Consider the following 22,550-nt stretch of genomic DNA (forward strand, 5'->3'; position numbering starts at 1 on the left):
TCATATTGTCTGTATTTCTTTTTAAAAAAGCAAACTTTTAATGGTCTTTGTATATTTTCTATTAGGTCATTGGTCACATTATAAATTCATTTAAAAGTAAGTTCATTGTTTAATGTTGGTGAGTAATATGAAGATTACTTCTAGGTTTTCTAAAGTTTCTTGACTATGTCTTCCCACCCTGTGACTGTTGGACATGCTTGGCTCCTTCTTCTCTGCAAGTTGCTTGGGGGTGCACCCTCTTTTGGGCTTCCTTATTCTGAATCTCACCAGAGCCCAGAGAGGTGGGGTCCGCAGATCCGGGTTGGCGAGGACAGAGCAACCGATTCAACACCTGCTCCTTGTCGCTCATTCATGAGTGGCTGACTCAGTCGAGGTTACAGCTTCAGCCCCTCTGTTTATTATCTCTGCTCACATGAGCCCGGGACCGGACACCCTACACGGTCAACAGACAGAAGAACTCTGACCTCATCATGCTCTGCTTCTTGAACTATGAACACACGGAGGGCAGGGCATCTCCGCAATGGCCACTTTCCAGTTCTGAGTGAGAATGCCTTACTGAACAGGTCTGTGGAACAGGAAACCTACTGTGACAGGCAAGGAGGTCTCTCCATCCTCGCTCAGCACCAAGAGCTGGCTGGTGGGATCCTGGCTCCCATTTCTCTTCTTTCTTAGGCTGCAGTATCAGGAGATACTAGGGAGACCTCCCTGCCACTGGTAGATTTGCGCTGGGCAGTGGGAGGGAAGCGAGGCCCTGATTCTACAGGTGAGTGCTGGGCTTCCTGGGGGAAAACGTTAGGTTAGCCGCAATGTGATTGGAGTGGCATTCCCTTCTGGTATTTTTCCAAGCAAGAAGCTGCTATGTACCTGCCAATCTCAGTGCCCAGCTACCAAGCACAGGGTGATAGACACACATCTTGTTTTCGGAACTGGGAATGGTCCCATACTAAGGATTCAGGACCTGCTTATAAACTGCTGGGTTCCTGTTTAAGTCCTACAGGAAGCTTGAATGTGCTCCTCAGGAAGACCTGGGAACAAATTGATGCCTGCCTGTCTGTCTGTCTGCCTGCCTGTCTGTCCCTTTTTGAGACAGGGCTCATGGAGCCTAGGCTGGGTTTGAACTTGTTAAATGTCCTGAGAATCCTCCTGCTTCAGTCTCCCAGTGCTGGGGTGACAGGCACATGCCACCATCTCCAGTTTATGCAGAGCTGAGAATGGAACTCAGGGTTCTGTGCATGATAGGCAAGTAACTCTTCCGAGTGAACTGTATCTCCAGCCCTAAGACTCAAATTAAAGCTGTCAACTTGTTTTTCCTTCTGTTCTTCCTTAATCTAGCACCAAAAGGAAATGAGGAGGGTGTAAAACAGTGAGGAGGAATTTGGAATTAGTGATAATGGAAGAAAATGGTTTTGGTTCAATGCCAGTACCCACCTGAAAATCAGAAGTTACTGACAGGCGATAACCGGGGTTTCAGATGCATCTTAATGTGTCAGGATTTGGTGTAGATTTTGGGGATTCAAAATCATACAGCAATCGCCTTACCCAAGGAGTCAGCTCCCCAGCACTATAATTTCCTCATAGAATTTTCTAAGATTTCAATTTCTTATTTTTCCTTTGCCGGGCGGTGGTGGCGCACGCCTTTAATCCCAGCACTCGGGAGGCAGAGGCAGGCGGATCTCTGTGAGTTCGAGGCCAGCCTGGTCTACAAGAGCTAGTTCCAGGACAGGCTCTAAAAAAGCTGCAGAGAAACCCTGTCTCGATTTATTTATTTATTTTATGTGTCTGTGTGAAAGTGTTGAATCTCCTGGAACTGGAGTTCAGACAGTTGTAAGATGCCATGTGGGTGCTGGCAATTAAACCTGGGTTCTCTGGAGGAGGAGCTAGTGCTCTTAGCCACTGAGCCATCTCTCCAGCCCCAGATTTCAATTTCTTAACCCAAGACATCTTCCCTGGAATTTGAACACTCTCCAAATCTTTAGAGTTGGTGATCACTAATTATACATTATTCTCAGTCAGGGATATTCTAAAAGTGTTTTGGAGAGTTTGGTTCAGTGCTTAACAAAGGCCTTTCCAAATTCTTTTGTTGTTAATTTTGTTTTGAGACAATGTCTCATGTAGCCCAGGTTGTTCTCAGATTCATTGTGTAGGGGCTTGGTTAGATGGTTTAGCAGCTAAAGGCTCTGGTGAGTCAATCCCCAGAATCCAAATAGTGGAAAGAGAGAGAACTTATTCCTGAAAGATGTCCTCGGACCTCCATATGCACAACACAGCATGTGTGCACACCCCCACAGAAACAAATAAACAAAATGTGACAAATAATTACAAAGTCCACATGAATAAAATGGTTTAATACTTGGAAATTTAAAAATGAGATACTTTGTAGCCAAGATGACCTTGAACTCTTCCCGTTTCTTCCTCCCAAGTGCTAGGATTATAGGCACAAACCACCATGCCTGGTTCCCTTTCTAAACCCTTAGAGCCTGATTCTGGGGTCCTCAAAGAGTCTGGGAGCCTTTCTCAACATCTCTTGTGTGGGAAGCTCTATGCTTTCTGCAATACAAATCAGCATTGTGCAGAACCAGGGTGCGTTTCAGTGAGTTGGTTATACGGCGTGTGACATGGTAGGCTTGGACTCACAGGTATGTTTGTTCTATGGTTCATATTCAGATGTGTGGCCCGAGTAGTTTACTTTAGCACCTATATTCTTTGTCTTCCTTGTGCTCTCCCAGGCACTGAGCACACTGTCATCTCCGTGTGGGTGCTCTGCAAACAATAATTGATGGTGACCAGGATAATGATGTTGATGAATAGCTCCATGAAACTGATGAGTCACCGGACTGGAAAGGCTCAGGCATAGCAGTTATGTAATGTTTCTGCATCAAACAGGTCATGTTTCATACCTCAGAGCAACACAGGACATTTTGCTTGACAGTGCTTAGTCACTGTTTCGAGACCAAGCCCCAAAGGCATCTCTGGTTAGAGACTTTCTGAAAGCCAGTGGCTGTGTAGGGTGACTTTATTTGAGGGACACAGCTGCTTCTTATGGCTCAAGATCTACCAAAACTTACCAAAACTCCCACAGAAGTTAGCCATTAAATAAATGAGAAGATGAAGCAAGTAGCCTGAGTCAGACAATAAAAACAATCTGACTGACATGAGACACACATATGCATTTAATTGAAAATTCAGATTTTGAACCTTAGGCAATAAGATTCTTCATTGTTTTACTTGAGGATTGCATCGGAAGTCAGATGTGACTCACAGACCCATGATAGTCAGGATGAACAATGACAAGTACTCTGTAAGCATCTTCGGGCACTTTTGGAAGGACCCTGCAAAGCAGATCATTCTCAGCCTTCTTCTTAGGGGAAAAGGATGCCTCAAACTTCCTCCTCCTCTCACATGAGGAGAACCTTTTGGGTCAAGAAGTCAGAGAAGAAGCTAGCTCCTTCTGAGGACTTCCCAACTCCAAGGTCATGCTGTATTGTCGGTGTAAGCAGAAGGGAGCACACTTCTAGGAGATAAGTAGTCCCTTCAAAACCAAAAATATGTACTTCAAAATATCTTTCAAATAGTAACTTTGGGACTGGGGGTGTGTCACTTGGTAGAGTACCTGCCTCGCATGTGTGAAGCCCTGGGTTTAGTCCTTAAAACTTGTAAAACTGGGGGTGGTGATGTACACCTGTAACTCCAGGGGGTCTGGAGGATGAGGGGTAGGAGGCAGGAGAATCAGACTTTCAAGGCCATCCTCAGTTATGTAATGATTTTGAAACCAGTACGGGTTTAATGAGGCTTGATCTCAAACAACGCCCGCACCTCAAAAACCCTCAATAATAATTAAAATACAAACCCCAAAACAATCTGGGTAGACTAATAAAGAGTAAAGAAGGTTAATTAGTACTAAAATCTCTTTCATCAGAGAAAATCCAAGAGCCAGGCATAGTGGTGAATACCTTTAAGACTAGTATTTGTGAGGCAGAGACAGGTAGATCTTTGAGTTTGAGGACAGCCTGGTCTACAGAGAGATTTCCAGGATAGTAGCTAGGGCTACACAAACATCTCAAAACAAAACTCTCTCTCTCTCTCTCTCTCTCTCTATATATATATATATATATATACATATATCTCCTATATATATTCTCTATATATATATTGTATCTATCTATATATATTCTATCTATTTCTAATTTAAAAAAATTAAAAAGGAAAAGTCAAAGATTTAATGCCTTCACCAGCAAACACATACTAGGCATTTACATAATTAAATAATTAACATCAATTGATGAGCTGCAGATATGGCTCAGCAGCAGACTGCTTCCTTGGATGTGTGAGACACTGTTTTGCCCCTGTAACCATAAGAATAAAAATTAGTTTAAGGATTGAGACGATGGTTCAGTGAGTAAAGGCCCCTGTGCGCACGCTTGCTGATGTGAGTTTGCTCTCTGGGACCTACATGGTAGTAAGAGAGAACCAATTCCCATATGTTGTCTTCTGATAAACAAGAAAAAAAAGAGGCCTGGAGAGATGGTTTTGTGGGTAAGAGTATTTGCTGTGAAAGTAAGAGGCCCTAAATCTCCAGCACCCACATAGAAGCCTGGGCATGGCCATCTGTGCCTGTATTTTGGTTCTGTGGGACAGAAACTAGAGGATCCCAGGAGCTCACTGGCCAGTCAGTCTAGCCAAACCAGTGAGCCTCAGGTTCAGTGCTCTCCTTTCTCAAAAAATAAGGTAGCAGTTGGGTGTGATGGCACCTGCCTTGAATTCAAGTACTGTGCTTGGGAAGCAGAGGCAGGAGGATCTCTGAGTGTTCAAGGTCAGCCTGGTTTACTAGTAAGTTCCAGGACAGATCGGGCAATGTAGTGAGACACTGCCTTAAGGCCAAACCAAACACCCCTCTCCCTGTTTCTCTAAAGAAGGCAAGCAAACATCCAGCAGATGCATTTAAATGCTCGGCAGGGCTGAGCATGGAGCCCAACCAATGGTGTGTCCATCTATTGTGCGCAAAGCCTTGGGTTTATCCCTAAACACCATGTAAAACCAGACATGATGGCCTGAAACATTTATCCAATTATTCTTTGTCAATAAAAACTTGGGAATCAGATATTGGGGTAAGAACCCAATTGATCAGAGAAGCAGAGGAGAAATGACCAATGGCCTCCTTCCTATCTTCTTTCTTGTTCCAAAAAGGCCGAGAATCTTTCTAATTCTCTCCCTATTACTTCCTGTGTCTATGTGTTCTGGGTCCTCCAAAACCTCTATGGCTAATTTTGGTCAGCTATTAGCTAGCTTTGCCCTTTGATTCAAGGTAAACTTTATTGGCAGTCTGGGGAGTATTAGAGTTTGATCAAACTATCCCACAATAATGACCCATCTTGGGGAATATTTGATCACACTGTGAAGATGTATCTCTGTTTAACCTCAATTACCTAAAACATCTTCTGATTGGTTTAATAAAGAGCTGAATGGCCAATAGCTAGGCAGGAGAGGATATGTGGGACTTCTGGGCAGAGATAGGAACTCTGGGAAGAACCTGGCTCAGGAGATTCACCAGCCATACATGGAGGAAGTTGGACATTCAATACTGAGGAGAGGTAATGAGCCACGTGGCAGAATGGAAATTAATATAAACAGGTTAATTTAAGTTTCAAGAGCTAGTTAGGAACAAGCCTAAACTAAGGCCATGCTTTCATACTTAATGAAAAGTCTCCATGTCATTATTCAGGAGCGGTGTTCCTAAGAAAGACCCATTACAGGATGGTGCTTCATTCCCTGTACTCAGGAGGTGGAGGCAGGATGCTATATAGTTAGTTAATCTGAGACCAACCTAGACTTCAGGATACCATCTTTCTCAAAAACAAAAACAAAACAAGAAGCTGATTGCCATTAATTATTAAAGAAATATAAATAATATTGTATATCTGTCAGCATAACTTTTGTCAAAGAGATGAAAGAGGAACTGGAGAGATGACTCATTGGTTAAGAGCACTGGCTGCTCTTCCAGAGGATTAAGTTCAATTCCCAGTGCGCGCACGCGCGCACGCACACACACACACACACACACACACACACACACACACACAGAGCAGTTCACAACTGTCTGTTTAATTATAGTTGTAGGCACACACATGGTGAATAGACATATATATCAATCAATTAATTAATTTTTAAAAAGATGAAAAAAGCCAGCTAGGCTTGGTGTCTGATGTTTGTAATCCCAGCAACCCTGTACTTGGACAAGCATAGATAGGCAGACCTCTGTGAGCGCAAGCATAGATAGGCAGATTAATCTGGTAGACCTAGCAAGTTCCAGGCCAGTTCAAGATGAAGCTTACGCATGTGGGTAAAAATGTTAGTATAATCTTACTCAAGGTATACATCCAAGGAAACATAAATCAATAAAAAGGGATAGCCACACCCCCATGTTGACTTTTATGTAACACATGATTACCAAGATCAAACCATGTGCCTCTTAGTGGGTAGGTAAATAAGGAAAATGCTTACACATGCAAGAAGACTTCCTTTAGCCTTTTCAAAAGGAGGCATGGGCATGGTGGTCCATGCCTTTACTCCCAGCCCTTGAGAAGCAGGGGTAGGTGGATCTCTGTGAGTTCAAGGCCAGCCTTCAGGCCAACCAAAGCTACACAGTGATAAATGTGGAGTACATTCTGCTAAGGAGAACAAAGTCAGTCACAGAAAGACAGACTACATGATTTCATTTACTTGTGTAACCTGGAAAAGTTGAATTTATAGCAAAGGGAAATAGTGGTGTCTATTTTCTGGCTAAGGTCAAATGTAGAGGTGATGTGGGATGTCCTTCTGTATATGTGTTGCTTTTATTGGCTAATGAATAAAGCTGCTTTGGCCTGTGGTAGGGCAGAATATAGCCAGGCTAGAAGAGATATAAAGAGGAGAGTGGGTGGAGTCAGGGAGACATACCATGTAGCTGTCGAAGGAGAAGGATACTCCAGAACCTTAGGAACCTTACCAGTAGGCAACAACCTTGTGGTGATACACAGATTGATAGAGATAGATAGAAATGGGTTAATTTCTGTGAGTTTGAGGCTAGCCTGGTCTACAAGAGCTAGTTCTAGTATAGCTAGGACTGTTACACAGAGAAACCCTGTCTCTAAAAAAAAAAAACCAAGAAAAAAAAGCAATGGGTTAATTTAAGATGTAAGAGCTAGCTAGGAATATACGAGAGTGTTGTAATTAATATAGTTTCTGTGCGATTGTTCAGGTCTGGACAGCTGGGAAACGAAAGAGCAGTCTCCACCTACATAGGATAGAATTGTGGTTCTCAGAGGCTGGGGTTGGGGACGAGGAAGATATGGGGACTGTTGGTCAGAACAGATCATTTCAAAGAGGAAGGATGATATCTATAATCATAGCACCCTAAACTTACTGAGTCTCCTCAGACAGGCAAGATGAATAGGTTTGAAATATATAAATATAGCACAAAAAGGTGACAGAGTCAGTAATATTGTACTATATTTTTCAGAATAACTACTTAGACAATGTCTCACTGAAAAAAATGATATAAGCCGGGCGGTAGTGGCGCACGCCTTTAATCCCAGCACTCGGGAGGCAGAGGCAGGCGGATCTCTGAGTTCGAGGCCAGCCTGGTCTACAAGAGCTAGTTCCAGGACAGGCTCTAGAAACTACAGGGAAACACTGTCTTGAAAAAAACCCACCCCCCCCCCCCCAAAAATGATATAAGTGAGTTAGGACATGATAATTAGAGTCAGTCTTACCACATGTGTACATACATAAAAGCTTCATATGTATGTATGTATATATCTATCTACCTATCTCATCTATCAATCATCTATCATCTATCTATCTATATACCTGTCTTTTCTCTCTCTCTCTCTCTCTCTCTCTCTCTCTCTTTCTCTCTCTCTCTCATATCTATCTACCAATCATATGTGGTACTTTTTCAGCTGCATGTGGGGAGGTACTTATTCAGCTCTGTGTGTGTGTGGTCCTTATTCAGCTGTGTGTAGGCTGGTACTTTTTCAGCTGTGTGTGGGATACTTATTCAGCTGTGTGTGTATGTGTATGTGTGTGTGTGGTACTTATTCAGCTGTATGTGTGGGATGGTACTCGTTTAGGTGTACATGTGTGCACTACTCACTCACCTGTATGTGTTTAGGGTACTCATTCAGAAGTATGTAGGGGGTACTTATTCACCTGCATGTGTGTGTGGTACTTATTCAGCTGTGTGTAGGGTGATATTCAGCTGTGTGTGTGTGTGTGTGTGTGGTACTTATTCAATTGTGTGTGGGGGGAGTGTTATGCATTCAGCTGTGTGTGGGGTGGTATTCAGCTGTGTGTAGGGTGGTATTCAGCTGTGTGTGGTACTTATTCAGCTGTGTGTAGGGTGGTATTCAGCTGTGTGTGTGTGGTACTTATTCAGCTGTGTGTAGGGTGGTATTCAGCTGTGTGTAGGGTGGTATTCAGCTGTGTGTGTGGTACTTAGTCAGCTGTGTGTGGGGTGGTACTCATCAGCTATGTGTGTGTGGGGTGGTACTTATTCAGCTGTCCGTGTGTGGGTGGTATTTATTCAGCTGTGTGTGGGGGATGGTACTAGTTTGTGTGTGTGTGTGTGTGTGTGTGTGTGTGTGTGTGTGCACTACTCACTCAGCTGTATGTGTTTAGGGTACTCTACTTATTCTCCTGCATGTGTGTGTAGTACTTATTCAGCTGTGTGTGGGGTGGTATTCAGCTGTGTGTGTGTGTGTGTGTGTGTGTGTGTGTGTGGTACTTATTCAGCTCTATGTCAGGAGGTCATAGTTATTTCCCAGCATTTGTAAAACTAAAGAGTGATTTAAATTTTTTTTGAGATGGAGTTTTTCTGTGTAACCTTGGCTGTGCTGAATCTAACTCTGTAGACCAGGCTGACCTCAAACTCACAGAGATCCACCTACCTCTGCCTCCCAAATGCTGGGATTAAAGGCATGCACCACAAGGTTTTAAATTATTCCTTTTTTTTAGAATTTTTTTTTTAAAATTTATTTATTATGCATACAATATTCTGTCTGCGTGTATGTCTGCAGGCCAGAAGAGGGCAGCAGACCTCATTTACAGATGGTTGTGAGCCACCATGTGGTTGCTGGGAATTGAACTCAGGACCTTTGGAAGAGCAGGCAATGCTCTTAACCACTGAGCCATCTCTCCAGCCCCCTTAAATTATTCTTGAACTGGGCAGTGGTGGTGCACACCTTTAATCCCTTGGGAGGCAGAAGCTGGTGGATCTCTGTGAGTTTGAGGCCAGCCTGGTCTACAACAGCTAGTTCCAGGACAGGAACCAAAGCTACAGAGCAACCCTGTCTCAAAAAAAAAAAAAAAAATCATGACAAAAAAAAAAAAATAAGGTAACCTGTTCTGTCCAGACCTTGTGCTAGACTGACATGCAAGGGGCTAGCATGTAGCTGTATGGTCGAGTACTTGAGCGTTAAGGCCTGGGTTCTACTCCCAGCACCAGCTTGAAATCAATAAGCAGAGTGAAAAAGCTTCATTCTCTACTGTGAACTGCCTGTTCTCCAACCTTTGAGGAAAGCTTGCCCACAAGAGTTGTTCTTTTAGACAGGATGTGATGGTGCACACCATTAATTCTGGCACCCAGGAGGCAGAGGCAGGGGGCTTTCTGTGAGTCTGAGATCAGGCCAGTAGGATCAGGAGTTCCAGGTCTTTTTCTGGTACACAGGATCAGCCTGTAACCATACTCCCATCAAGAGAGAAGATTTTATTCATTTATTTTGTTTTTCGATACAGGGTTTCTCTGTATCTTTTGGACTTTCCTGGAACTTGTTCTGTAGACTAGGCTGGCCTTGAATTCACAAAGATCCACCTATCTCTACCTCCTGAGTGTGGGGGATTAAAGGTGTGCCCCACCCACCACCGCCTGGTGAGAAAAGATAATTTAAAGAAATACATCTGAGGTACCAGGCCACTAAAACAGTGAACCTCAAAAAATTAAGAATGGCCGAAGTCCAGTTGTCAGTCAGAGGAACTTGCCTCCCAGGAAGGGAGTTCACACACTTATCAGACCTCTTAGCAGGAGAATCTAGAGCTGAGAGAAAGATGAGTCAATGATAGAGAAGCCTGCTTGACCAGGCTGCTGAGTCATGTATCCTCTTGGTCTGTTTAAACCTAACATCAGAAGTGGACATTTTTGTTTCATTGCAATGTGACCAGGTTGAATACATCTTTCTCTGCTTTTTAATGAAACTTACCTCTTTAATGGTGTGTTGGAGGTGAGTGGTCTGCCTAGCTTGTTGGGGCCACCTTAGACTTTGACTCTTAAAAACTCAAGTAATTTGAGACCCAGACTCAAACCACAAAAAAACATCAAGGTAATACTATGAGTATTGAAAAGAAAATCAGGTGGGGGAGATGTCTCAGTTGGTAGTGTTTCTGCACAAGTTCGAGGACAAGGGTCAATCCCAGCACCCATGTGAAAAGCCATGTCTAGGGCATGATCCTGGTGCCTGGGGGAGCAGAGACAGGAGGACTTCTGGAGGCTTGATGTCCAGTCAGAATAGCTTACTAGAGGAGCCCGGGATCAGTGGAAGACACAGTCTCAGAAAATAAGATGGATAGTGATAGAGGAGGACACCCACACAGAAAAAAAAAAGACATTCCATAAAGGATGCTCTTTTGATATAACTTTTGCTTTTTTAGAGCCTCTGAGAAAGGAAAGCTGTTGTAGGCTGTTGTAGGATGCCCACTAGTCACAGCATACAGAAGGGGATCCCACACCATCAGGCAACATGAAAAGAATTTCTAGAATTTTGCGGTTTATTACTGTTGAGTATATGACGAATTCAAGGTTGATGGTTGTTGCTCAGAAGCCTAACAGGTGCCTGGCAGGCACAAAATCCTGGTTTTGATCTCTCTCACCTAATCATCAGGGAAGAAAAAAAAATAGATGGATAATTTTGTGGCCTATGGGCATAATTTTCCGTGGGTTCATCCGTACTCCAGAAATAACAAGCTCACTGGGCTTGGGAAAGCCTCGCTCATTGCCTGGGCTTAGACTAGAGCTGCGCGGTTCTGCTTGGCTGCTGCTTGGCTATAAAAGGGTGCCATCTGTGAAGGGAACTCCTTCTGGTTCTGGCATTCTGATTGCCTGGATGTGCCCCTCCCCTGTAACCGGATACTGCTGGCTGCTGGATAGTTCAGCTTCAGCACAAACTGTACTCTACTGAAAGCAGCCAGAGTCTTGATAAACAAAATTCAAACTTTGATCTTGAAGACTATGAAGAAGCCTGGTGGAGCCTCAGACAGCATGGATGCTGGAGGGATGGCGTGGGTCATACACAGACGCCCACAAGAGAGGGCTTGTTCTCTAATGGAGCCTTCCGCTTCAGGCTTCTCATTTCACTAATACAAAAAACTAATTGCATTCCTTCCTTGTGATGTCTGCCAAAACTCTCAAGTTCAGGCTGGTGTATCACGGGACCACAAACACCCCACTCATTCCTGCAGACTAGACTCCTGACCTCATTTGGGGGATGGTCCAATGAAGTCTGTTGGCTGCTATTGCTAGCTTTCCAGATTATCTCAGTTTGCAACAACAGACTTAGATGGACTATACTTTCCTTCTGGTACACTGCACGCTTTGGTTAAAACAAGTTGTTCTTTACAGTGCGGCAACCCCTGAAGAGGACTCTTTTCTAGGCTGTTCTCTGCCTGAACCATTAAGAAGAACGATTGGGAAGTTATACAGCACATTTGGAGACTTTTTCTACGTCAGGATATCCATCCTGTCCATCCTGGAACACAGTGTGTCTTAGCGAAGTTGTGTAAAGCACTTTCTGGTGACCAAGTTTTTACAAAATCTCTTCCTGATGGTGGAACTGGAGATGATTTTTAAAATGTAGAATTATGATTGGTGAGAAGCATCCAGTGATTTTGCAATCACAGAAGGAAACAAAATTTCATCATTCCAAGAAGATACAGAGGGGAGCGATTATCAAAGTCTGGTTTTCAGAATGAGTCCTGAAGGCACACCTGTCCTCTTGAAGGAAGGGCCTCTCTGTATTCCTCTTTGAGCTGAATTCCTACTGACCCCTGACTCTTGGCAGAGAAAGCTGAGTAGAACGGAACTAAAAACCCAGAGGGCAAACTCTGTTCAGGAACTGTTGCAACAAGGGAAGAGGGAACTCTGTAGAAAGAGCTCTACTCCAGGCACAAACACCAGTGGAAACTAGGATTTGTGGTCAGGACTGTGGTCAGTGGATGGGAATTACCAAACAGAAACTTTAGAACTGCCTGGCATTCTAAATAAATCAAGGCTGCAGTCCAGGATCTAAGGACAGAGTCCACGGTGGGGACTGTAACCACTTAGTGAAGTCTCAGTAGAGTCAGAGCAAGGCCAGTGTGTTTTCTCTAGGAACAGCTGAGCTTGCTGTTTTTCCTTTTTTTTTTTTTTTTTTTTTTTTTTTTTTTTTTGAGACAAGTGCACAATGTAGTCCTGGCTGGTCGTGGATTCACTATGTGAACCAGACTCACACAGACTTTTGAACTTACAGAGTTCACCTGTTTCTGTTTCCTAAATTCTGGGGTTGTAGCTGTGCACCACCAGGCCTCGCCGAATTTTTTTTAAAAAAAAATTTTAATTCTTTAATTTTTAAAAAATTTGTGAAGGACACTCCAGCTCATTCATACTCATTCATAGTCCTGAAACTAGTGAATTGTCCCAGATAGATAAATTGGCTGTTTGCAGTTCCTCTAAGACCAACAACCCAAGTGAGAATTTCAGAGTGAACTAGAGGAGGCTCCCCATCTGTGGAAAGCCGCGACGTGGCTTTTCTTCTACGAGCTCTGTTACATGCAGTCCAGGAGGGAAGGCTTCCAGTCTTTCTCTGCTAACTTGTTCATTCGCATGTTAATCTTTCTAAAGTAAGTTTTATTGTAATATTTAGTTTTGTTTTTGTGTCTACGTGAGGGTGTGGGGTGTGCATACATCCTATGGAGTATGTGTGGAGGCTAGAGGAGACATGTAGAGTCAGAGTTCTCACCTTCCACCACATGGAACCTGGGCATAGAAGTGATTTCATCAGGATTGGTACCGAGCACCTTCCTTTACTTACTGAGCTATCTTGCCAGCTCCCATATGTTAACCTTAATATAACTTCTTTTGGGGGGTGAGGTCTCTACTCTCCAGTCACAGCCATTATTATTATGGGTCTGAATGAATGCCTTAGATCAGTTAAAAAGATGTTTGGAGGAAGTTAAATAAAAAGCTACCTAGTTTTGTTTGTTGATGTTTTTGTTTTCTTAAGGTAGGATCTTACTATGTAGCCTAGGCTGGTTTCAAACTCCCAGTGCTCCTTTGCCCCAGACTCCCAAATGCCTGCCAGGATTACAGGCATGAGCCGTCACACCCAGAGCAGTTTCCTTGGAGTAGAGCTATGCCGTCCTGGGCTGAAGAGGGAGGCTCAGAAGATGCAGGAGACAAACGAAACTCATGAGGTTGTGGAAGCTCAGGAAGTTATTGGTTGAAAAAGGAGGAAAAAAAAAAAAAAAAAAAAAAAAAAGAAAAGGCCTGGCAGGACCTTATGAGACAAGGAACCTCCAAAGATGCTGTAGAGTTCATTTTGTTAGCCATTTACTGTTGGGCATGCAATCTAACCTTAAGAGTAGTTTTTTGTTTGTTTGTTTTTTGTTTTTTTTCCTGAGTGAGATTCCCTTGGAGAAAACTTAATTTTCATTTGCAAGTCATTATCAATTGGAGATAGCTACTGGGTTAAGGATGGGATCATGTGTCCACTTCTTTCAGCTCTAGAACCCCATTGTGTGCATATCTGTACAGGCCTTATGTTACTGGTAGCCCACCAGAGATGATCACTCAGACCCAGTTTGTTGCCAATTGAAAGTATTTGTTCCAGCCAGCTGGGACCACACCCAGGTATTTGGGGACATAGATGTGGTCCCAAGTGTCCAGAACACTGGGTGTTTAAAGGCAGAAACCATGTCCTAGGGTTTCACTTAGGGGCAGGGGATGGGGAAAGGGGTGGACTTTGCAGAAGCAAGCAGTTTAACAGAAGCTAAGATAAGTGGTTATCTGCAGGGGGTTCCAAACAAACAGGCTAAAATAAACTAGAAGACATCCTGACCTTGGGTTCCTAGAGTAGAGCTGGGCAATTTCCCCTGGGAGTCTCCCATCAAGGAGACCAAAATCTAGTGAAACCAGAAATGGTCTCAGCAAGAATACCAGATGGAGGAACCTTTGTACTGTCTTGCCTTGTCACAAAATGCTAGCCTAGCAGAGATGACTCCTCAGACGCAGCTTATAGTGAACCAAAAGTCTTTATTCCACATGTGCATGCTGCTTCAGTTTCTGTGAGTTCATATGTGGGGTGATCCTGTTAAAACAGAGAGCCTTGTTTCCTTGTGTCGTCCTTCCCTTCTGGCTCTTACACTTTTTCTGCTTCACCTTCCACAGGGTGCCCTGATCCCTGAGGGTGTGGGATTCCCCTCTGTGTGCTGTGAATATGTTTTGTTACTATTGGTTAATAAAGAAGCTACTTTGGGCTATGGCAGGGCAGAATAACATAAACCAAATGTTGGGAGAAAGAAGGCAGAGTCAGACAGATGCCATGTACCTGCTGAAGGAGAAGGATGCCAGAACCTTACTGATAAGCCACAGCCTTATGGTAATACACAGATGAATAGAAATGGGTTAGTTCAAGATGTAAGAGCTAGCTAGGAATATGCCTGAGCCATAGGCCAAACAGTGTTGTAATTAATACTGTTTGTGTGTATGTGTGTGTGTGTGTGTGTGTGTGTGTGTGTGTGTGTGATTATTTGTGTCTGGGTGGCCAGGAAATAAAAGTGCTGTCTCCATGTACACTCTGAGAGGAGGAATTTGATGGAGACATCCTATTTAGTGCTCAGTGTTACAGGGTCTCTCACTCTTTGCATATTGGTGGTAGGTCTTTGTATTGTTCCTAACTGCTCCTAGAGGAAACTTCTCTGATGATGACTGAGTAAGGATCTTATTTCTAAGTACAGCAAAATGTCATTAGGAGTCATTTTGCTGCTATATTCTTTTAGTAGAACAGTAGTACTTGATTTTCCTTGGACTATGTAGTTGCAAGTTCTTGGTTACCCAAGCAGGACTGGGTACGGGTTCCAGCTCATGGAGTAGGCCTTAAGTCAAATCAGGTATTAGTTGGTTACAGGCAAGACACCGTTGTAGATCAAAGGGTTTGTCACTGGGTTGGTGTTTACATTGTTCCCCTTGGTAGCATGTAGAGTGCCTTCCTTAACCAAAGATGCTAGCCTGTAGGCATGAAGGCTCTATGTAGGCACCAGCTTGACTTGCTCATGTTCAGTGAGTTGCATTGGCATTGTCTTTAGTTTGTGGAGAGCAACCTATAGTTTTGGCAATAGCATAGATTGTTTAGCGGTTTCCATGGGATTCCTTTAGCCAGCAACTCAATTAGATCTAACCCAATCCTTGTACTGGAAGCTTCTTTGTGCCAACAAGTAGATCTCTGTGTCTATATCAGTTTCTTGTACCTTTTCTTGAACTTTTCCCCTTCTGTTTGTCCTATTATTGTGTATTAGTTTTTGTTTTATCTTTTGTTTTATTTTATTATTATCCTTTTGAAGCCTGTCCTAGAACTCGTTCTGTAGAATAGACCAGGCTGGCCTTGAACTCACAGAGATCTGCCTGCTTCTGCCTCTCAAGTGCTGGCATTAAAGGCATGCACCACCACTGCCTAGTTAGCCTGTTTATTTTCTAAGGGAGGGGAGTTGGGAAGGAACTGCGAGAAGTGGAGGGAGGGGAAACCATAATTAGGATATAGTATCTGAGGGGGGGAAAATCTATTTTCAGTAAAAGAAAAAAGAGAAGGTTATAGGATTCACAAGCCCCTTCTTCAAGGTTGTAACTGCTTGACAGAGGAAACTCTGCTGATGGCTGTCTGTCTGTAAGTTGCGGGGATACATCTGCAGGGATGCAGTGTTCATGAGTTGTCACCCATGTCGAGGTTGGGTATTCGATGATGCAGCTGCCTTTGAGTCTCCCATGCCCCTGTAAGTAACCCCACGAAGCTCAATAAACTAGACTTGAGTGTAATCTTTTCCTTGGTCTGTTGTCTATGTCTGATCTGGGGTAAAGAGGTTTTCATGTCTTCCCAGCAAAGGCCTCATACCAGATTCCCAATACAAAGTTGTATTAGTGAGGTTTGTTTTAATTCCCAAGAGGCATAACTGAGATCAGTTGTGAAGGCTGGTTTCACCAGGCTGCAAGGGACATAATTGTACATAGTTTAGTCAAAGGCCTGTCAATAGACGGTCTGAAGAGGCTAAGGCAGCAGCTCTGATGCCTCCTCAATTCTTCTTGCTTTCAGGAATAACCCTTGGTTGAGACTGGATAGATTTTGCAGCCACTCTCACCAGCCAGCCCTGTTAAGAATAGTTTATTGCAACTAAGCTGTTTGCATAGACAGTGTGCTTCAGGCTGAAAACCTGGCTTTCTCTGAGAGCCTGGACGTTTTGTAACTGAGAGGCACTGTGTGCTGCTGGAGTACCCTGAACTTGGCCGCTGAGTCTGAGAAGCGACTGCACTGTGGAGAGCTGCCAGAAGCTTTGTTTCCCTAGGCTTCCCTCAACATGCTTTTCCCTTTGCATTCTTTCCCAGGAGCAGTAACCGACTGTGAGAAAAACAGTGCTTGAGAGTCTTTCCCATGAAGACCTGAACTCGATGGTGCTCCTAGTGATGTGGACGCCATCTTTTCTCTAAAGTCTGCTCTGTCCTTCCTTTTTAAAAATAATATTTACTTACTTATTCATTCATGTGTGTGTCATACTTGTATGGTTGCCCACGGAGGCCAAAACACAGTTGCATGTCTTCAATCCTAGCAATCTGAGGCAGTGAATTTTGTGAGTTTTGAGTCCAGGCTCATTTACCTAAGTTTCAGGCTAGCCAGGACTCCAAACTTCTATAACATTTCTATGTAACGATATCATAAGCCTTTACCGATAACTGAGAGTTAAGGTACTTGAAGACAGAAGATAAAGCTATAATTACCAACAAATATAATGTGCTTTTCTTAAAGTCATCACAAACAACAGACATGCAGCCTGTAGGGCAGCCTGTTGGGTAAAGGCAAGCCTGGCTCCCTGAGCTCCCACCCTGGGACCCACATGGTGGAAGGAGAAATCTGACTCCTACATCAAATAATAAAGATGTAAATAATATTATCAACAACAAGACAGCACTCAAGAGGTTCAGACAGAAAGATCACTCAAGTTTGAGGCCAACTTGGGCTCTAAGATGAGTTCAAGTCCAGCCCAAGTTATGTAGTAAAGGAAATTGAAATGACAGCACATGAATCTTGCCTACTTACGGTCAGAATGTTTGTGATCTTGAGTTTTGCTGCCCGGCTCTCCTCTCTCACCTCTAAATCTAAATACTGTGTCTAGTGTGCCTCATAAAACCACCCTAAAGTGTCATTTACGAAAGGAGATTCTTTTTAAAATTTTGAAAACTATATTTATTTATTCATTGTGCATGCACATGTGTCTGGACATAAAAGGGTAACTTCTGGGAGTCAGTTCATTTCTTCTACCCTGTGGATTCTGGGGATTAGATTTAGGTTTTCAGGCTTTGTGGTAAGTTCCTTTACCTACGGAGCCATCTCTTCAGGCGCTGAAGGAAATTATTTTTTTGAGACAGAGTTTCTCTGTGTAGCCCTGGTGTCCTGGAACTTTCTCTTTAGAGCAGGCTGGCCTTAAACTCACAAAGAACTGCCTGCCTCTGTCTCTTGAGTGCTGGGATTAAAGGCATGAGTCACCACCACTGATAAAAAAAGGAAATTTTTTAAAGATGAGAGAACAAGTAAAATTGGCTCATAAGTTTTATTTAATTGTTACACTTCCACATTTAAGCTTTGCTTAATCTTTCAACCATGTTGAAAATTACATCTGTTAAGGGCTGTAACTTAGAAAGTCATAGGATCATATACGTAGTCATTGTAGACACCTAGGATCCTGTTTCTCAAGAAGCCTGCACCCATGTCTCAAGAACCTGTCCTGCCCTTCATCTATACAAATCTGTCTAATGACTTAATAACCTTGGTTCTTGATCCTGATGAAATGCTTTTCTATGATGTGGTCAAGGACTTGACTTTACCTGATGTGGTAGTTCTAATGAAAATGACCCACATAGGCTTGTATATTTGGATGCTTAGTCACCAGGGGGCCGAACTGTTTGGGAAGGTTAGGAGGTGTGGTCTTGCTGCAGGAGGTGTATCTCTGGGAGTGGGCTTTGAGCTTTCATGAGCCCACACTAGTCTCAGTCTCTCTGCCTGCTGCCTGGGGGTCAGGATGACAGCTTTCATCTGCTGCTCCAGCACCATCCATGTTTGTCTGCTTCCCACCATGATGATCGTGGACTAACCTACAACTATAAGAAAGCCCCCAATTAGATGCTTTTTTAAAATAACAGTTGCTTTGGTTGTACTGTATCTTCACAGCAGTAGAACACTGACTAAGATGTCTAAGTCGAGGTGGTGGTTGTGCCTCCTGCTGTCCCTGCAGCCCCTCCTTCTTAAGTGCTGGGATTATAGTATGAACCACCACTGCTTCTGGTTTTCATCCTGTGACGATAGACATTCTGACTGAGGTGAATCTAATATGGTTTTTCTTCCCCTCCACTGATCACTTGTATTTTTTCAATTGAAAAGTTTTGGTTGAATTACTTTCTCTTTTGTTTTTTTAAATTTTTTGAGTTCCTTAGGGTTTTTTATCATAGTAACAGGAAAGTAACTAATGCAGTCATGCAGTCATGATTTACTTCCTGTTAACTTATTACCCATGTACACTTGCTTATGCCCCAGTTAATTTCCAAATAAAGTGAGTGATAACTTCATGCTTCTGCCTCACATGCCACAACCATCCTGCATACAACTGCAATCTCTTCCCAGAACAGGAAGCAGACTCCTCAGTTTTTTTTCTTAGTCAAAGTTCTTTTGCTGTGAAGAAATATCACGACCATGACAACTCTTACAAAAGGAAGAATTTAATCGAGGCTTGCTTAATATTTAGAGATTTGGTGCATTGGTCATGGCAGGAAGTGTGATGGTATGCAGACAGACATGGTGCTGGAGAGGTCGCTGAGAATTCTACATCTTGCCAGGCAGCAGAGAGAGAGAGAGAGAGAGAGAGAGAGAGAGAGAGAGAGAGAGAGAGGGAGGGAGGGAGGGAGGGAGGGAGGGAGGGAGGGAGGGAGGGAGAGAGACTTGACCTGGCTTAAGCATTCTAGTTGGTATATATGTAAATATCTCTCTCTCTCTCTCTCTCTCTCTCTCTCTCTCTCTCTCTCTCTCTCTCTCTCTCTCCTAATCCCTATCAAGTAACACTACTCCCACTCCCTACGAGCCTATGGGGTTCATTGTTATTCAAACCGCCACAGCATTTATTTATCCCCTTGGTGTCTCAAACTACAAATCCTTAAGTAGGATTTGTTTACTTATTTATTTGTTTATTTAAACAGGGTCTCATGCAAACAAGATGGTCTTGAGCTCCTGATCCTCCTGCCTCCACCTCTCAGGTGTTGGGATTATAGGTGTGCACTATCACACCTAGCTCCATTATGTAAATTGAATCCATTTTATGTTATATGACGAAGGATGAACAGAAGAACCAAGGTAAGCACACACAGGCATGCAATACACACAAACATTCATAGCCAAATAAGGAAAGCTGTTCTTAACAGTTGTAGTCTTTGTTTCCACGTCTGCCCAGCCTCTCATACCTATTTGTACCTGTTGTCTTCCTCTAAACAGTCTACATTTCCTCTGCCTGCAGCTCGACGCTCTGCCAATCACGGTTCTTTACTAGTCAAGGTGACTCACACATCTTTTTCCCTGACAGCTCTGAGCCTTGGTTATCACTGCCTAAATTGAGTTGCTGAGATTTTCCAATGGCTTTAATACTTGGCTTCAGCTGTGCTAAAAATCATCTTAAGGGATCCACTGTGATCCAGATGTACACTTCTTGACTACTTTGAGAACAGTTTCTTGGATCAAAATCAATTGCTCCAACCAACAATTCCAGCTTTGTTGATTTAGAGGCACAAGGAGGTTAGAAGATTTTTGTTGTTGTTGTTGTTTTGTTTTGTTTTGTTTTTTGCTTTTTGTTTTGATACTGGGGTGTCTTTGTTAGGGTTTCTATTGCTGCAATGAAACACTATGACTGAAAAACAAAGTTGGGAAGGAAAGGGTTTATTTGGCTTACACTTCTGCATTGTAGTCTAGCATTGAAGAAGTCAGGACAGGAACTCAAAGAGCAGGATCCTGAAGGCAGCAGCTGAGGCAGAGGTCCTGGAGGGATGCTGTTTACTGGCTTGTTCCTTATGGCTTGCCCAGCCTTTCTTATAGAACCTAGGGCCACCTGCCCAGGGATGACACCACCTACCATGAGCTGGATCCTCCCACATCAATTACTAATTAAGAAAATGCCATACAGGCTTGCCTACAGCTTGGGTCTTATGGAAGAATTTTCTTAATTGAGGTTCCCTCCTCTTTGATGACTTTAACGTATATCTAGCTGACATAAGACTAGCCAGCAAGGAACTGAACCCAGGGTCTTTTTGGAAAAAAAAAGGAAAGGAAACATGACTGCTCCTAGGTATGGTAGAAGAGAAAGTTTATTATAGAGATGTGGGAGAGCATAGCCAGAGGCAGGGGTAGGGACATCTGGGAGAGTCCAGAGTGGACATGACCGGATTAAGCTGCACCATGTGGGGAGAGGGAGAAGGGAAGGCAGAGGGGAGAGTAAAAGAACCAGGTATAGCAGCCAGGAGGCCCAAAGGTACAAAGAGAGTGGCAAACCACAATGGTTGGATTATATAGGAAAGAGAGCCCCTGGGCTGGAGAGTTTAGAGTCTGGTATGACAGCCAGGAAGAAGGGCCCTATAAGGTCTAAAGGATGCAGGGAGAACTTGGTGGTCAGGCCCACTTTGATATCTTAAATAGGCACCTCAGCCTTTTGTCCCAGGTTTGAAACCTAATACTTTCATGTGTTAGACAAGCACTCTACCACTGAATTATATCCCTAGCATTCCTATTTTGAGACTGGGACTCATGGAGTTGCCTAGGCTGACTTTGAACCTGCAATCCCTCTGCTTCAGACCAACAAAGCTGGGGTGATTTACAGGCCAGGCAGCCAGGAACAGTCTTCACTTCCAGTTCAGGGGTATTGATTTTGTGATTTGCAGGGTTGCAGGATCTAAGGCTGCAGGGACAAAAGCAACAATTTTGCCAAAAAGTTACTGGGGAAACCGTGCTGCCTCTATTTCTGTTCCCTTCCTGAACTCTGAGAGAAGCAGCAATCCTCCACTGAGTGCTGATTAAGAGCTTACCAGGCCTTTACTCTGTCTCTTGGATTTTAGGGATGGAGATGAGAGGTTGTGGGTGTTTGAGAGAGGAGGGCTGAGGCCAATTGTCCCTGAAGGGAGAGCTTTATAAAGAATTATTAATGCAGCAGAAAGCATGGTTCTGAAGACAGAGGTATCTTTCATTCTCACTACAGAAAGTGGGGCTCCCCCCTCTTAAAGATTTCCGAGCAAGGAAGGAGATCCTATATCTCCGTACTTACTGCATGCTTGTGGGCCGGCTGACTCTAATTCCTGGGAGGCAAGCGGAGTAGGGTAGGGTAAGACTACAGGGTCACAGCTGGTGTTGCCTGCTAGCTCCTTGATGAGCGGCAGAGCAGCTGCAGAGGATGTGGCCTGGCCTGGGAGAGGGCGGCACCTGCTTTCACAGTCCCCCCTGCCGCTGGTGTTGTAACCGACTCTGCAGAAGTCATTGCACTGTTTGGTGTCAAGTGACTTCAGGGTGGAACACGGTCAGAAGAGGGAGTTTCAAGAGCATGGCCCTGCTGCCTTTACCTGACGGGATGTGACCAGAAATCTGCATGGAGTGCCTTGACAGTGTGTAGTGATGGTGTTGGTAAGAACAGAGGCGTAGCTTCATCCTTTACATCAAGAATGGCTCTCTTTCCCTTAGGGACCTTCATTCAAGTAAAAACCAGGATTCATGACCTTAAGAAAGAAAGAAACTTCAGAGTGAGCCATTGGGAAGAGTTTGCAATTTACTAATTTTGTTATTTACATTTATTTATTTGTGTGTGTGTGTGTGTGTATACATGAGTATGCATAAGTCTTATGACGCATGTATAGAGATCAGATGACAACTTTCAGGAATCAATTCTCTCATTTCATCATGTGGAGTCCAGGGTGAAGCCCAGGAACTTTAGTGGCAAGTGCCTTTCCCACCAAGATATCTCGTGGGCTCTACGAGACATCGTTTACATCAGTGGTTCTCAACTTTCTCAACGCTACAGCCCTTTAATGCAGTTCCTCATGTTGTGGTGACCCCAACAATAAAATTATTTTCGTTGTTACTTCATAACTGTAATTTTGCTACTGTTATGAATCATAATGTAAATATCTGTGTTTTCCAGTGGTTTTAGGTGACCCCTATGTAGGGTTGTTTGACCCCCAAAGGGACCATGACCCACAGGTTTATATA

At 43.6% G+C, this 22,550-nt stretch overlaps 1 protein-coding gene across 4 annotated transcripts in view; it reads left to right on the forward strand.

Annotated features, from left to right (window-relative positions):
• Window positions 1-508: 508 nt before the first annotated feature.
• The window catches only part of Cdk20 (cyclin dependent kinase 20), a 42,915-nt gene continuing 20,873 nt past the window's right edge, over window positions 509-22,550 (forward strand). For 3 of the 4 annotated variants that reach the window (XM_038335509.1, XM_038335510.1, XM_038335507.1), the window contains exon 1: window positions 509-763. The gene's annotated coding sequence lies outside the window, so the exon portion shown is untranslated. Of the gene's footprint in view, window positions 764-20,725; window positions 21,969-22,550 lie in introns of those variants that run through there. The other variant, XM_038335515.1, reaches the window with a different exon arrangement.

This window comes from Arvicola amphibius, chromosome 6, assembly GCF_903992535.2.
Source record: "Arvicola amphibius chromosome 6, mArvAmp1.2, whole genome shotgun sequence".
Lineage (NCBI taxonomy): Eukaryota > Metazoa > Chordata > Mammalia > Rodentia > Cricetidae > Arvicola > Arvicola amphibius.